The sequence below is a fragment of the Typopeltis vanoorti genome, chromosome 24, assembly GCF_054136105.1.
Source record: "Typopeltis vanoorti isolate ZY-2024b chromosome 24, IOZ_Tvanoo_1.0, whole genome shotgun sequence".
In the NCBI taxonomy this organism is placed as follows: Eukaryota; Metazoa; Arthropoda; class Arachnida; order Uropygi; family Thelyphonidae; genus Typopeltis; species Typopeltis vanoorti.
This window is the reverse complement of record NC_143572.1, coordinates 55,717,481-55,735,374: the sequence shown is the minus strand read 5'-3', so window position 1 is coordinate 55,735,374 and position 17,894 is coordinate 55,717,481. Positions and strand designations below refer to the sequence as shown.

General features: G+C 36.2%; 1 long non-coding RNA gene across 1 annotated transcript in view; it reads left to right on the top strand.

The window, feature by feature from the left end:
* Positions 1-15,096, top strand: part of LOC150093232 (uncharacterized) — a 55,228-nt gene extending 40,132 nt beyond the window's left edge. The window contains exon 3 of the long non-coding RNA XR_016550414.1: positions 14,987-15,096. This is a non-coding gene — a long non-coding RNA (uncharacterized LOC150093232). The remainder of the gene's footprint in view (positions 1-14,986) is intronic.
* Positions 15,097-17,894: the final 2,798 nt, after the last annotated feature.

Sequence of the window (17,894 nt, the reverse complement as noted above, 5' to 3'; positions counted from 1 at the left end):
AATATATAAAAATATTGTAAAAGATATATGTTAAATGTTTATCATGTAATAATAAATTTATTGGCCATTATCTCCGATGATAAACAGTACATCTGCTGCCATCTACATTCTACACGCACACTTAAGCTTCTGGGTCAAAGTAACGAGTGAATTGTTTCCCCTTCGTTTATCTTGTGAAATCACGCTTTTGAGAATTATTGCAATAGTTGCGCAATTTTTCATATCGAAAGAATTTTGGTTAGTGTAATAAATACGCTTCTTGAGATTGTAAGTTAGAAATTTTTATCGAAACACATTTCTGTTTGAAAGAACTTGTTTAAAGGAGAATTTCAGTGATTTAAAACTCATGTTTTATACCTGATGTATCGATAAGAATGTCTGGAAATAATTATGAAGCACTTCGATTATAAGCATAAGATCTTCGAGATATGACGTTTTTATTTTACAAAAATAAACTTCAGAAGTTTAAAGGAAGGGAAAAGTGCATAACTAGAAATATACATTATTCCTTATAATATAAACTGTTAAATTTATAGATATGCAAAAATTTTGATGTTTTATTGCAAAATTTAGAAAAACTTTCAAAATTAGAGCTATTATATAAATACACCTTTTTAATCGCACTATAACTATATATTATATAAACTGAATAGTCATCTGTAGAGGACAGTGTAGGGATAAGGTGTTATTGAGCTATTAAAGCTCTGATCATGGCAGGAGGGTAACAGCAATAGCCGAGCCTCAGTTAAAACTTCATTGGCTACAGCATTGCCATCCATTACCCTCCAAGGGTATTGGATTGAATGAATCAATCACCGCATCTCACGGTCGATTGATTTTGGAGTAATCCATGTCAAGTACATCTGAACTTCCAGTTGAGCTATGATTAGCTTATAGTCCTTATAAGGACTGGCTTAAAGGGGCGAAGCAAGAATGCTTTTCATCTTCCCCGTTATCTGTAGAGGACAGTGTAGAGATAAGGTGTTATTGAGCAATTAAAGCTCTGATCATGGCAGGAGGGTAACAGCAATAGCCGAGCCTCAGTTAAAACTTCATTGGCTACAGCATTGCCATCCATTACCCTCCAAGGTATTGGATTCACATTCTCCCCCTCGTATGATTAGCTTATAAGGACTGGCTTAAAGGGGCGAAGCAAGAATGCTTTTCATATTCCCCGTTATCTGTAGTGGACAGTGTAGGGATAAGGTGTTAATGAGCTATTAAATTAAAGCTCTGATCATGGCAGGAGGGTAACAGCAATAGCCGACCCTCAGTTAGAACTTCACTGGCTACAGCATTGCCATCTATTACCCTCCAAGGGTATTGGATTGAATGAATCAATCCGAAGTGTCCGTATGATTAGCTTAATGGTATTTTAACCTGATACTATACTATTATTTGTGCTACTTTAGGGTGTGGGAAAATATGTGTCATTTATCATATATTATCTTTTTCTAAATAAAAAATATTTTTTAAAATAACAATAATAGTACAAAAGATTTGATAAAAAACATTATTGTTATTATGGAATTTAGAAGTTACTTAAAATAAGTTTTTAAATAGTTTTTTTAATTGTATCAATATTCAACTCATAGAGTTTACAAACTTGCTTTTTTTACTGGTTTTTACATAGATGGACATGGAGAAGTTAGAATGATTTTTGGCCTTTTATATTTGAACATATCCGTAGCCTCGTATGCTACAGTTTGCTGCACTGGATCATTGGGGTGTATGGACGTCTTTAGGAAGAAATGAGTTGCTAAAGATTGTAGGAAGGAGAAAATATAAGGAATATTTGTATTTCTATGAAGTTGATTGTTTCTAACATACCATGGGGCGTTCAGAATCATTCTCAAACACTTGTTCTGTACTCGTTGTATTTTGATAGCGTTAGAGGTGTGGCTCCAGGCTGGCGAGGCGTAGATGATGATAGGACGAATTGTCATCTGGTATAGCTGTAATTTGATTCTGTTACTTAGCTTGCTATTTCTATTTATTAGCGGATAGACCTGAGCGATGGCTTTAGATGCCTTTGCGGACATAGACTTGATGTGTTGGTTGAAGGTTAGTTTTTTGTCGAGCATTACACCTAGGTATTTTGTTTCTGTCTGCCAGGGAATTTTAGTATTGAATAGTAACACATCTCCTTCAGGAGATGTTGGCCTTTTCGAGAAAAGAATGGCTGAGCTTTTTGGGGGGTTGACTTCCAATCTCCATTTGGAGAACCAACCCTCCAACTTTAGAAGGTTTTCTTGAAGCTTTCTGGTAATGAAATGTGGTCGTAGAGATCTGGTTAGTATTGCTGTATCGTCCGCATATAGGGCCAAAATGGAAGACATCGGATTGTGCGGGATGTCCGACATGTATATAGAAAACAGCAATGGAGCCAGTAGGGATCCATGCGACACTCCAGCCAAGATATGGCGCTGGGATGAGGTAGAACCATTGATTTTGACTTGTGTTGATCTATTCTGAAGATATGATCGGATTAGAAAAATTTTATCTTACTCAGCTCGGATTATATAATTCAAATTTCTAATGTATTTTAAAAGCTATATAAAAAAATAACACTTTAAACTATAGAAATATTTTTAAATTTATAATAAACTTTTGAATTTAAAATTAATTAATTTTCTTATTAATAATAATAATAATCTTAGCATATATAAAACATTTAGATATCAAATATTTAAGTACACCACACAAAATAACAATTAAATTACTATTATTAGCGTATTCACTTCTTTTTTTTTTACTTTGCTTTTGAGTTGAAATTAAGAAATCTTTTTGCACGGAGTTTGTGTGGCACACATTAGATTAAAATGGCGGTTATGCTTTTGTAATCTAATTTAGTGTTAAATTTTATAGTTTATGTATTCGAAACTTTCCGGTTATTTTTTCATATTTTTTTATGTGAAATAATACATGGAAACGATTGTCCAACTTATCCAACTGAAATAACTCATTAACTGAATTGAAATATCATCAAATATCTTAATAACAAAAAAGCATCAGATCCGGATGGAGTCACTAACGGAATCAACAAACTTCTTCCGCGGAAAGCTGCAAAGCACCTTGTCAACATCATAAATGCAATACTAAAGGTGCACTATTTCCCTCCACCTTGAAAAATTGCAGATATTATCCATCAGTTTACTATCCAATTTAATTATCCTAACCAGATTACAAGAAGAAGCAGATAAATTGAACATCATACCAAATGAACAATTCAGTTTCCGACGCAGTCGCAGTAGAGTTTAGCAAATTCATCATAGGATACATCTGGAAATAACGCACAGGTGCCGTATTCCTGGATGTTGCGAAGGCTTTGCCAAATTTTGGCATCAAGTATTTCTTTATAAGCTTATTAAAGCAAATATCCCAACTAACATGACACGATTCATTAGATTACATCTCAATGATAGTAAAATGGGGGTTAAAATTAACGGTGAGTGGATACCCAGTGCAAAATTACAGCGCTGGGTATCCACCAAAAGACTCCAAGATATCATCACTTCCCAACGGAGATATTCAGAGGTTAATACTAAATTCCCATGGCAAACGGAGATAAAATATCTGAGCATACAATTGGACAAAGGACTACGATTCACTTCTCAAGTCAAACTCTCCTGTACGAAAGTATTTAAAGCTATCACTCAACTACACCCTAAATGCAAGAAATAAACCATTACTCTACCAGATGGTAATAAGATCTATAATTACTTATACCTCACCAGCTTGGAGCCATACATCAAAATCCAACATCCAAAGATTACAAAGCAGCGAAAACAAGTGTTTATGTATGATACTAGATGCTCCATAGTTCAACAGATCCGCCGTGATTCCAACACCCTCATATATCTAGTTCCTTCTTCGTTCAATAGCAGTAAATTACTTCTCAAATACTTCCATGCATTCATATCAAACAATCTACGTATTACAACGGAAGCGATCACTAAAAGTATAAAAGACAAAAAAGCCATTCCCCTCTTCGCTGATTCCACCTGATCTTACAGCACAAGCTGGTACTTCATCTATCATAACAGTAGTTGTCAAGTGGGAAAGTTATATTGCTTTTATAATTTCTTAATACGTGTGTCCTTTGTTATTTTGTTCAAGCACAATATGAATAGAATAATTATTGAATTCCCCACTTTGGAATTGAATACTCACTTAACTGCCCACTCAGTCTCCAAAAGGGCTAAAAACGGCCTCGCCTACTCCCCATAAGGGAATAAAAGGCGTCAGCTGATTTTTGATTTTTTTAAAAAATATTTTTGTACTTTAGTTTCTAAATAAAAAATAAAACACGAAATTTAAGTGAGATTCCATTTTTAGGCATACAGATTTTAAACTCTTGTTCGGTAGTTACAGTTTATAAACGGATGTGACGTTATGTACACTGCTTTCAAAAGTCCTGTCTAATGTAATACACTTGATAACTAAATAAAAAAACATTTACTTTCCAGTTAATAAAGGGGGAAAAGGAGAGGTGGCGCCAACATCTGGTAGACAATTGGGGGACCAATCGCATAACAGAAAAGTACTCTTTCTGGGCATGCTTGAAAAGAGGGATCAGAATACTGCAGATGCTCCTGCCATCTGTTGGTCCTAACTGATATTCATTGGATGGGTTCTACAGTCAGTTGCTCTAGAAGTGGGTTTGAATCTTGTCCAGGTTGCGAAGAAGAAGAAGAAGAAGATTTATCGGGGCTTTTCGACTGAAGGCCAGTTGACCACTGTCATATAGGATGGAGCAGGATTTTTCGTCTTGGAAACTCGATTTTTTTTTTTATCCCGCACAATAGCAACCCATCCAGAAAAATCACACACTTAAACTCTCTGACAACCAATTATTATTATTATTATTATTATTATTATTATCATTATTTTATCCACATAATTGATGCACAGTCAAAACAAGATATCATATAAATAAAATTTTGACTGGTGATTCAGAACAATTCAGATTCTACCCAAGATTCTAAGAATAGTCCGTCAGGTAGCATCGTAAAATATGGACTATTCCAAGTAATGCTGTTTTTTTAGGTCATATGGAGTCACTTCCTTGATGTTTAATTGCTGTAAATAGTTGGATACCAGTTATCAGAAGTAGGAAAGGTATATTTTTTGAATATATGCCAATGAATTATTTTGGCCACTTGACCATGACGGTATTTGTAGTCAGCTTGAGCTATTTTGCTGCAGGCACTGATTACATGTTCTACAGTCTCATCTTTCTGATCGCATAATCTGCATTAGCTGTTATTATTGATGTAGAAAATTTTTGCTTTCATTGCATTAGTTTGTAATGCCTGTTCTTGAGCTGCTAGAATAAATCCTTCTGTTTCTCTTTTAATGTATCCTTGTTGTAGCCATTGCCATGTCTTGTTCACGTCAATTTTGTCCTCAGTATCTCGAAGAAATTGGCCATGCAAGGGTTTATTTTTCCAGCGCACATATCGGATATTTTGTTGTTCCTTTTTATAATCGGATTTGTTTCCTGTTGCTTTTAGAAGGCCCTCTTGTGTAATTTCTTGGAGCATTGGCTCAGAGCTATTGTCGATGTAACTTCTTAAACTAATTTCTTCTTCTTCCACAGTCTGTCTCACTTGCAGCAGACCCCGTCCAACTTTCTCCTCGGTAGGTACAACCGGTCAACATCACTTCGTGGATGTAATGCATGATGCATAGTCATTAGTTTTCTAGTTTTGGGATCTAGTTTGTCCAGGTCTTCTTTTGTCCAATCTATTATGCTAGCTATGTATCGTATCACTAGTATAGCCCAAGAATTCATTGCTCTAATTGTGTTTAATTCATTTAGTTTTGTTTTCAGAATATTTCTAACTCTTTTGATATATTCTGATGCTGCCTGTTGTTTAACTTTCGAGTGGAGAATATCATTGCCTTCTAATATTCCTAGGTATTTATAGTGTTCGTCAGCTGAAATTGTTTTTATACATTTCTCTTGATCAAAATTAAAATCGCTAGTATCATTAATTTTTCCTCGTTTAATAGATAAAATTGCGCATTTATCTAAACCAAATTTCATTTTGATGCCCTGACTGAAAATACGAACTGTGTTCAATAAAGAGTCTATTTGTTGGGCCGATTTTCCATGTAGCTTCAAGTCATCCATATTGAACAGATGTGAAATTTGAATATTACATTTAGGAATTTCATATCCAAGTTTTGTTTTCTTCAGAATCATAGACAAAAGTATCAAAGCAATGGTGACAAGGAATCACCTTGGGAAATTCCACGTTTAATGCTGATATCTCCGAATAGTTCATTATTCACTATTAAAGTTGTTTTCCATGATTTCATGGCAGCAGCCAGAAACGAACCTATGTTTTTGCTAATTCCAAATATTTTTAGTGATTTTAGGATCCAGGAGTGTGGGAGGGAATCGAATGCTTTCTTGTAGTCTCTCCATGCTATGTTTATGTTTATGTTAGTTTTTCGTCTTTGTGAGTTTCTGAGAATCATTTTATAAATAAGGATCTGGTCTTTTTTTCCCTCTAGATTTTTGAACCTCAGTTAGAACTTCATTGGCTACAGCATTGCCATCCATTACCCTCCAAGGGTATTGGATTCTCTGTTCCCAAAGTTCTGCACAATCGTATATTAAATAATTCTATATTTAAAATAAAAAGGTGTAAATTAATATTTCTAAGCAATTAATATTATATTATATTATTTGTCATACATCATTATAAATAATTTAGTTTTTTTTTTCATTATTACTATTAATCTTTAATATTAAATATATAAAATATTGAAAATCATATATTTTAAATTTAAATAATAACATGAAATCCTCTGGATCTTAAGATTTTAAAATTGTAATTCAGATGGCATGAAGCGAAGACACATTTCTAAAATAAAATATGGTTTAAAATAACAAGAAGAAAATCTTTGTATTTTCTAGAATAACAATAACCGTTGGGTTAACCATTATATAAAGTAACAGAACAACGCATGAGGTTACATAAAACAGTGTGGCAAGCAAGAAATTTAAACTGTAGAGTGGAATATTTGATGATGTGTATTTCTTAATTATCTGTTATATTTCTTGCAATATTATTTCTCTACACGCTATCAATTACGATGCCCGCATGTCACACTACTTTCATCACTAAAAAACACACGTACTAACCACAGTGATTAGTTTCAATACGTAAATATTTCATACCAAGTATCTTTGGGACATGATATGCATATTGAGATTCCATTGTAATCATGCACCCTAACTGTATGTTATTCCTAGTATTGTTTGAATTACTGTACTGAGGATGTCCCAAGATACTTGGGATGAAATATTTACGTATTAAAACTTATCACTGTGGTTAATACGTGTGTTTTTTAATGATCAATTCACCACAGGTTTCATTGTAAAAAACAAACACTACTTTTACGAACATCTTTTACACCACTGAATAGCTACTTTCCATCTTGACCTAAAATCTTCTGCGATTGTCATCTTTGTGCAATATCACTGATATTGCACAAAGCACTGCCATCTGCACGCCACACGCACACTCATGTTGTATGGTTGAAAGTGGCCGGTCAATTCTTTCCTCTTCTTCAGTCTTATTGAACACATTCTTTTGGAAATTATGGCTTTAAGTGCACGATTTTCCGGGTCAAAAGACTTCCTTAAATAAGCTTCCTGTATTTTAAGATTACGAAGTTTTTTTACGTGGAGAATTTTACTGCAATTGAAGACCTTCCCCCTTCATTTGTAGCCGACGTATCGATTGGAATGTCTGGAATTGGTAATGAATCAATTCAGCTATGGAATCAGAGTTGCATGATATAAATGAATTTTTATTTTATAAAAATAAACTTCAAATAAACTGTCATAACTTAAAAAAAAAAAAAAAAAACTATGCTGTTTCCTATAACATAAAGTATTAATTTATAACTATTTTAAAATTTGACGCTTTTTTTTTGCAAAAATTTAAAAAGTATAATTATTATACGCATACACCTTTTTAATAGTGCTATAATTTTAAACAATATTTAAATACTATTAGAGATCTGCTATCACAGAAGCCTTGTTCGTTAAACAATTGTTTGGAAATTGGAAACTGATCACAACATTGATAGGATGAGTAAAAGCAATTAGCTTTTTCTTCCCACCATAGACCTCAATAGCTATTACTGACAAGGATGAACTATCTAAAGAACTTTAACATTTAAAAGCCACTTTCTTCAATGACCACATTATCTGTAAGCAACTCGAGAGTCAATAAACAACAACTAGAAATAAAATAAAACAGTAAAGGTCAACCTGAAAGAGATCAAACATGAATCTTTTTGTAGCCATTTCAGGTCTTTTCAAAGTGGGGTGGTAGTGGTCTCACACTGCACAACGTATTTCACCTACCAAAAACATCCGCAAACATTTATACTCCTAGTAGGGATGGAGCTTACAGTTGGTTGTTTAGAAAGCTGTAGCACCACCACTAAATAATCCGTACCTTACGCCTAGAGCTCGTTCGAAGAGATCAGAAACGCAGCTGCACTCAGGCACATTTATTCGTAGCTGAAAATGATAATAATAATAATAATTTGTGAGTTCAACAAATCTTCATCATCGGCCTGTAGAGTAAGATAGGCTGAGAGTCAGCAGATAGTAGGAGAGGTAATAAAGATAGAGTGCATTGTGGTAGAGTAGGTTAAAGAGGCCTCAGTTGACCTGTTTTAGCTGTTTGCCCCCCAGGGGCGTTTCTAAAACGGTCGTTGATTTTTCACTTTACAAAAAAGGAAAAATCCTAAAAAGGAAACATGTAACAAAACAAAAACAAAAAAGTACACAGAAAAGCAAAAATTGAAAGTTAAACTTAGAGGTGGAGGAAGGATCTGGCTCGAGTGATGCAGCTCACAAGGAACTGCACCGCCTCGCTGTAAGCCTTCGCCGCTCGGGTTCTCAGGTCCTCCCCCACCTGTGATAGCTGAAACCGGTGAAGCTGTGTACAGAAACCCCACAAGGTGGTTACTGTTTCTTTCTTTTGTTGTGGGCAGTTATTATTCTTTTGGCCACCTCACTTCCCTTGGCCATGTCTAGTTTGCAGAGAGCTATGAAGAACGCCGAAGCTGCCTCCTCGTCTAAATCCTGGGCTAACTCTACTTGCTCAGGGGTGATTTTGCTGATGTCATCAACGAAAATGTCACCCCATTTTGCACTGACGATGTCAGATCCATGTTCTCCTGTGAGGAGGAGTTCAGGTTCTCCTATTTTTTTTTTATCGCTTCTTTGAATTTTTCCGCCATCCCTGGGATACCTCTGATGAGATGGCTGAGTCTCCCCTGCTTTCGCGTGAGGGACTTCTGGGTGGGCGGTCTCAGATACTTTTGCTGTTTTGGGCGTTACCAACTCTTCTTCCTGTGGGCTTAATGGCCGTTTGGAGGTGTTGGTGTTCACCTCCATCTTTCCTTCTTCCCTATCTATATCATCTGTATTAGTATCTATATTGGTATTGATGGTTTCAATAGCGACTGTTTCTTCTTGTTGGATTTTACTGCTTGTGGAAGTTTTTTTCCCCTTTCGGTTTTTCTTAGACGTGGAGGTATGGATTTCTGTTATATCAGGAGCAGCCTCGAAAGGAGGAGAAGCTTCCTGTGCTGTGTCATTTCCATTGCTTGGTGGAGTTGCTGGCGTGATTGCACCACCCATCCTCTCAGCAAGGGTTCTGGATGGGCATGTGTCCACTTTGTGGTCAATGACCCCACATTTCAGGCAAGCTGACTCACAGTTTTCTTGGTTGTGGCCTGCTTTGAAGCAGTTTTTACATTTCACTCTAGGACAGTCCGCCCCAAGGTGAGTGAAAGCACCACATCTAAAACATTGTTTTTTTACACCAGGGTAATTTATCATTACTCTGGCGGATCCAATAATAATGAAATTGGGAACGGGCGTTTTCATCTCGAGGGAGATGTGGACTTCACCCGGCTTCCATTTGGGGTTTTCTGCGTCATTTAGGACTTCCACCTTGTGTATAACGCCCCATTTCCCGAATATTTCGTGGATGATCTTTACATCCGTTTCAATATATTCTAAAGGGAATCTGGGGATTCTAAGTAGTTTGGTAATGCTCCCTACCAAAAATGGAACTATTGTTTTTCCATTACATTCGAATCCTGCAAGTAGTTTGCCTCTTGTTTGCTCACTCCTTACTACTACTTGGAAGCGGCCACCACCAAAGGGAGTAAACCCAAAAATCTGCTCAGCGCCGACGCTTTCGATGAGGGCTTTGGCCAAACATCGAGGTCGTAGATCAGCTTCCACTTCGATTCTAAGGGTCCGCGTACGCGGCAAAGCCATGCTGGTGAGGGGGGGGGGGTGCCTAAGCTATTCCCACCACCGAGTGTGTTGTTCTTGCCCCAGTCTGGGGTTTATTCTGTATCTGCTGCTGTAGTTTATTATCAAGTGCCTCGATGAGACGCTTTGCCGATAATAACTGAGCTAACATATACTATACTACAATTTGCGCTTAGCTAAACAATTTACTAATCACTTATGGGGAAAGTTCACAAAAATGAACTACACACTTAATCTAAGCCAAAAGGCCGAGAAGCGATAACTTGACATAAATCTCACCGCTCCTCGCCTTATTAAAGTGAGGAAAAATAAGGCGTTCAAAAAAGAAAATGATATACAAGTATCCATTTAAGTATATGGACTCAGGTATATCCATTTAAGTATAAGTATATGGACTCAGGTATATACGTAGTCCTTATCCTTATAAGGACTGGCTTAAAGGGGCGAAGCAAGAATGCTTTTCATATTCCCCGTTATCTGTAGAGGACAGTGTAGGGATAAGGTGTTATTGAGCTATTAAAGCTCTGATCATGGCAGGAGGGTAACAGCAATAGCTGGGCCTCAGTTAGAACTTCATTGGCTACAGCATTGCCATCCATTACCCTCCAAGGGTATTGGATTGAATGAATCAATCACCGCATCTCACGGTCGATTGATTCCAACCTCCCGCTCTCCGGTATATACGTACATAACATAACATCATTGGCCAGAAGGGTGAAGCAAGATGCTTTTATTCCCCGTTGTCTGATAAGGAGGATGAATTGGAGGAAAGATTTATGAGCTGAGAGCTCGCCCTGGGGGGCACGGAGATCAGTCATTGTTGCAAGTATTTAGGATGGCTTTTGGCCTCTTGTATTTGAAGAGGTCAGTCTCTTCATAGTCTGCTGCTTGTTTAACTAGATCGTTGGGGTGAGTAGAGATCTTTGAGAAAAATTTTTCTGCTGTAGTTAATAGGAAGGAGTAGATGTAAGGGATGTTCGTATCTCTATGCAGTTGCACGTTCCTTACGAACCACGGTGCGTCCAATATCATGCGTAAACACCTATTTTGCACTCTCTGCAGTCTGAGGATGTTGGAGTTGGATGTGTGGCTCCAGGCTGGAGAGGCATATGTCAACATTGGGCGGATCGTCAACAGGTAGAGGAGCACTTTGATTCTGGTATTCAGTCTACTTTTTCTATTTATTAGAGGGTAAAGTTGTGCAATAGTTTTAGATGCTTTCGTACATAAGGCTTTGGTGTGTGGGTTGAACGTTAATCTTTTGTCCAGAATTACTCCAAGATAATTTGTTTCTGTTTGCCAGGGGATTTTGGTGTTGAAAAGATAAAGGTCCCCCATGGGAGTTGCCATTCTTCTGGTGAAAAGTATTGCTACACTCTTCTGGGGATTCACTTGTAATCTCCATTTGGAGAACCAATGTTCTAGTTGTAGTAGGTTTTCTTGCAACTTTTTAGTGACAAGATGAGGTCGTAGAGATCTGGCAAGAACTGCTGTGTCGTCCGCATAAAGTGCTAAGATGGATGACATTGGGTTGTGCGGGATGTCTGCCATATATATTGAGAATAAGATCGGAGCCAATAGAGAACCTTGAGGAACTCCCGCAGAGATCCGTCGCTGACTTGAAACTGTACCATTTATTTTGACTTGTATGTGTCTGTCCTGGAGGTAAGATTTAATTAGGTGGACGATACTTGATGGTATACCTGCTGAAATGAGTTTGTGTAGCAGTCCCAAGTGCCATATCTTGTCAAAAGCTTTCGCTATGTCAAGGAAGACTGCTCCGGTGTGCTGGTGCCAATTGTATCCGGTGGTGATATACTCAATTATCCTATAAATTTGTTGAGTAGTACTGTGATGTTGTCTGAATCCAAATTGTTCCTTAGGAATGATATTTAACTCATTTACTGAGGCGTGGAGTTTAGAGAGAATGATTTTTTCAGCAATTTTGCCTAAGTTTGAGATTAGGCTGATGGGTCGATAGCTTTCAGGCAGGTGTGGATCTTTACCTGGTTTATGCACTGGGACTACATCTGCGATTTTCCAATAGCTGGGGAAATAGTTAAATCGGAACATGGCGTTGATTATGGTGGTGAGATGTACAACAGCTCTTCGGGGCAGCAGTTTTATTACTCTATTTGTTATTCCATCTGGGCCAGGGGCTTTTTTATTCTTTAGCTTCTTTAGAATTTCATAGATTTCCGCTGGTGAAGTGTTTGGAGGTATGTTGTTGCTGGTATCGGTGACTTTCAGTGCATGTCTGACATGGAGGTGGATTTTATAGACATGTTTGAAATCCAAGTTGTCATATGTAGGGCTACATTGTTTTTCTAGGTTCTTTGCTATCTCTTCAGCTTTTTCTGCGTCCGTGTGTACTAGTCCCGTGTCTGACTTGAGTGGGGGAAGAGATTTGCTTTTGTTTCTGAGACTTCTTAATATGTTCCAGATGGAGTGATCGCCAGGTGATACAGAGGCTAGTTTGGCTTCCCAAGTTTTGTTCCTATAAGCTTTAAGTGCTTCTCTAACTTCATTGTTCAGTTTGTTGAGAATCCCCTTATCCTGAGGTGCACAGGTGTTGTGGTACCTTTTCCTTGCTTTGTTTTTGTTCCTAATTAGATCCATGATGTCTTCTGGGAGTCTGTTTGGCTTAAAAGTGGTTTTGGTAGAGGTGACAACCTTTATGGCTGAGGTGATTTGCTGAGTCAGACGTTTGACAGCATTTTCAATTTCTTTTATGGAGCTGATGTGAGGGACAGGTCCAATATGTTCTGATAGTACTTCTGGAAGTTTTTTCCATAAGATAAAGGAGTGGGGAGGAGGCAGCAGTTGTTCTTGCTTACCCAGCTGGAGCAGGATTGGGTTATGATCAGATGTCAGCTCGTTTAAAGAGACTAGGCTATACTGTAGTTTAATATTTTGTAATATAGCAATATCAAGTATGTCAGCTGTACCATACGTACTGTGATGGGTTGGTTCTGCAGGGCCTGCCACCACTGCATAATTTGAACTGGAGTAGCTAAAGAGTGTGTAGCCATTTCTGTTTGTAGTGGTGTAGTGGTATATAGTGGTATATACGTATACGTAACGATTTTAAATATATATAATTTCTATATAGAATTATAAAAGGTGTAACATACAAAATAAAATTTAAAAACATATTTATCTGGTTTGGTCTAAATAAATTGTTTAAATTTTAACTGTAAATTTAGAACTGTTACAAAAATCTAACCTTTACATAAAAAATCAACAATTTATATGATATTAAATATTCAGGAATTTACAAAGAATTTAAAATTATCATGATATGACAATTCTCAACAAAATTTGTTCTAAAAAAAGAAATGTTGAAGAACAAATAGAAGTGAACAAATAACTTTGAAAGAAGAGACAGTTGAGTAAACGACATAATAAAATAAAAAAATCGATTCAAAAATTTAATTCACATTTCAAGAAACATATTTCCTTCCTACTAGCATATTATACAGTAGGGATAGATAATGCATTATATTACTAGCTAAACGTTTATTATTATTATTATTATTATTATTATTATTATTATTATTATTATTATTATTATTATACGAATATGATATTCTATAGGGGGAAGCAAGGCTTTGTAAAAGATAGATCCTGTCTCAGTAATTTATTCGCATTTTATAATAACGTGACAGTGGAAATGGTTATGCTATGATACTGCTGGACTTTGCAAAGGGATTTGACAGAATACCACATGGAAACTATTATGTAAGTTGGAGTAAATGGGAATGGATATCAAATTGGTGACATGGATTGGGAGGGTGATGTATGGTTGAGTAGAATCAAGGCGAATGTGGGTCACTAGTGGAGTGCCTCACGGCTCTGTACTAGGACTATTACTCTTTTAATGTGTAAATTAATGAGATAGCGGAAGATCTGAGGTGGAGGGATATTCAGCTGTTTGCTGACGATGCAAAACTGGGGATGGTAATAGTTGATAAAGGTGATGTAGATATCCTGTAGGATGATTTAGATATAATGGCAATGTGGCAAAGGACAATGGCTCAATTTAAAGGATTGAAGGTGTGTGGGTTACAGGGTTTGGTTAAGAGGTGGATGTGACATGATAGAAAGTTATAAGTTACTAAAGAGATTCTGTACGACTGACACAAGATTTTTTTAATACCTGAGGAGTAGGGGGAGAATAGGAGAATAATGGATTACTCCTGGAAGTTGTGTAAGACAACACAACTTCTAGGAGTGCGAAAATCTCGAAACAAAAACAAAAGCCATGGCAATGTGAAGAAACGCCATTCAAAAAGTCAAAATCCCTTTGGAGGAGCGAAATACCTAAAGGGGGGGGGGGAACGAAGAAAGCCAAGATAGTGGAAATCAAAGGAAAAACTGAAAAACTACTTTATTGAAACAAAAGCATTTAATGAAACTATTTATTAACACAAAAACAATTAAGGGAACATATCAATATTGCAAAATATACAGCAACTAATTAAAAGTAAACAATAATAATCAATCTAAAAATTAAATAATAACAAAATGAATCTAAAAATCAATGGCTTCCTTGGGCCTCTGTTGCCAGCAAAGCTTTTCATATGATGGTGATACATTGGAAATTGATACTCTTAGTTCTCTTTCTATATTTAACTGAGATCTGTATTTTGTTTTTAGGGCAGCCACTGCAGAGAAGTCGATTTCACAGAGATAAGAGGTTGGAAATGGCAAAAGTGCTTGAAAAGCTCTTGACTTTAGTGCACAAAATTCATCAACGTCAGTCCAAAATTTAAACAGTGATTTAGATGCAAATTATCTTTTGATTTCGCCGCTGACTTGAAGTCTATAAATTGTTCCTCTTCAATTGAGAAACCTTCAGGGGTAATTTAAAATGAGTTTCAAACCCACTCGTACATTGTCATTATGTTGTAGTCGGTTATAAAATAGTTTCTAAAATTCTTCGTCAGCATTATTAAATGACTTTCAATAGTTGCAAATAAAGCTTTTTTTTTTAAAAAAATATAAATAAAACTGAATTTGTTGACGTCGACGATTCACAGACACCAGAAAAGATTGTTTTTATACCGAGTCTCACATTCGTTGCAAATAGGAATAAAATAACGCCGACCATCGACTTTCCACTGTTGGTCACCGTTGTATTGTTTCTGCCATCTTGCCCTTTCAAGCCTTATTTATACAATTTTCGAAAGATTTGATGACGTATTTAAATTTGTATGAATATTTTAAAATTTTAATTAATTTCTATTTTGTTTTGTTTGGTTTTGCTAACTTTTATGGGTTTTGTCAGTGTCTCAACATAAGAATTGCAATATATATATATATATATATATATATATATATATATATATATATATATATATATATATATATATATATATATATATATATATATATATATATATATATATATATATATATATATGTAGAAAGTATTTTTACCTTGGGTAAAAATACTTTCTACATTTATATCTCCTCCAGAGATTTTTATTTAATAAGGTTAAAACACCTTATGGTAACTTGTTTTGGCAAAATACTTACAAGCTCTGTATTACTAAATCTTGGTATTTCTAAGCCTAGCTCCCACTGACGAGACCTCAATAAAGGTCGAAACCGGTCTGGGTAGTGGCCCCTTGCCTTTAATACAAAACATCATACATCCCCTTCTTGGAGATGTGTTTTGGCATTAAGGGTAAATATTAAGATTAGTGATCGGAGCTTGTTCCACCTTTGCCACGAGTTGCCCTGGTCCTGCACTACCTGTGGGATCAGTCAGACTTGCATCAATTGCAGGTGCAAACTTGACTTTTAGTCTGTTTGCTTACTTGGGAAATGGAGTAAAACCAGGTTTAAAATTGCTTGGTATCTTTAACATATATATATATATATGTGTGTATATATATATATATATATGTATATATATATATATATATGTGTGTGTGTGTGTGTGTGTGTGTGTGTGTTGTGTTAATTTGTATAAGGAGCTGGATACACCTTTGCTACGAGTTGCCGAGGCAGCTAATGGAAAAGGACTTAATGAACAGTGCGCATGAGCGCCGTTTAGCTCACGCGCGTTGTTCATTAAAAATACCTATAATAGGTTGTAATCTAAGGATATGCTGCTCGCATGTTGGAATTCGATTAGAGATTTAAAAGATTTTGAAGAAAGAGACCCTATAAATCATGGATTTCAAACAAAGCCGACCACTTATGACCCGATATACTGTAATATACCACAGTATATTGTCAGTCTACTCAGGCATTTGTTTTGTATCCTCTGCAGTTTTTGAATATTTGTATTGGAGTTATGGCTCCAGGCAGGAGATGCGTAAGTGATGACTGGGCGTATTACCATCTTATATATTATTTAAATTAAGGGGATATTAAATCCCACATTGTTTTAAAACCGAATAAGAAACTCAAAGATCGGAATCACAGAGCTTCGTGCCGAATATAGTAAACTATAAAAGTATCGGCAATTACCAGCGTAAGCTAATGCAAGTAGTCCTAGTACGTAGTACAAACTCGGGCAACTCGCAGCAAAGGTGGTAAAGTTCTGATCGCTATTCTTGGTATTTTCCATAATGTAAAAACACATTTCCTAGAAAATGTATACCATCTTATATATAAGTAGTTGGTTTACGTATATCCAGCTTGCTTCTGCTGTTGATCATGGGGTAGAGTTGCGCGATTGCTTTAGATGTCTTCGAGTCAATATGTTTATGTGATTACTGAATTGAAGCTTTTTGTCAAGCAGCACGCCGAGGTATTTAATTTCAGTGTGCCATGGAATTTTGACTGCTAATAGATGTATGTCCTTCTTGCTCTGGACCTTCTTTTTTTTTGGAAAACATTATAGCTGAACTTTTGTGGGTGTTTATTTGAATCTTCCAGTCCATCAGCTACTTTACTAGTATATGAATACTGCTTTGGAATCTTCTGATTGCCAGTTGGAGCTGAGAGATCTTGCTAGTAGAGCGGTATCATCTGCATATTATGCAGTGATGGCTGTACTAGGGTTTTGGGGGATGTCAGCTATATAGATTGAAAATGAAAGCCAAGAGAGAACCCTGAGGCACTCCAGCCAAAATTTTCCTTCTTGTTGTTGTAATTTCATTTATTTTGACTTGCATATATCTATCTTTGAGGTATGCATCAATTATTTTTAATAGCTTGATTAGTAGCTTGAATTCTATGAGTTTAAATCTCACTAGATAATGCATTTGACAATTGACAATTGACATTTATGTCTTTAAGGGTGAAGCAAGATGCTTTTCATATTCCCCGCTATCTGTCGTGGTTACAGTGAGGGTAAAATTTACGAGCAGTTTGCTCGCCCTGAATGGGCATGGAGATTATGCATCGTTATAGGAGGCTAATATAGTTTTTGGTCTTCTATATTTGAATATGTCCGTTGGCTCATATGCTGCAGCTTGTTGAATCAAATCATTGGGGTGTGTGGACGTCTTTAGAAAAAACTTGGAAGCTAAGGATTGTAGATAAGAGAGAATATATGGAATATTTGTGTCTCTATGGAGCTGGCTGTTTCTAACATACCACGGGGCGT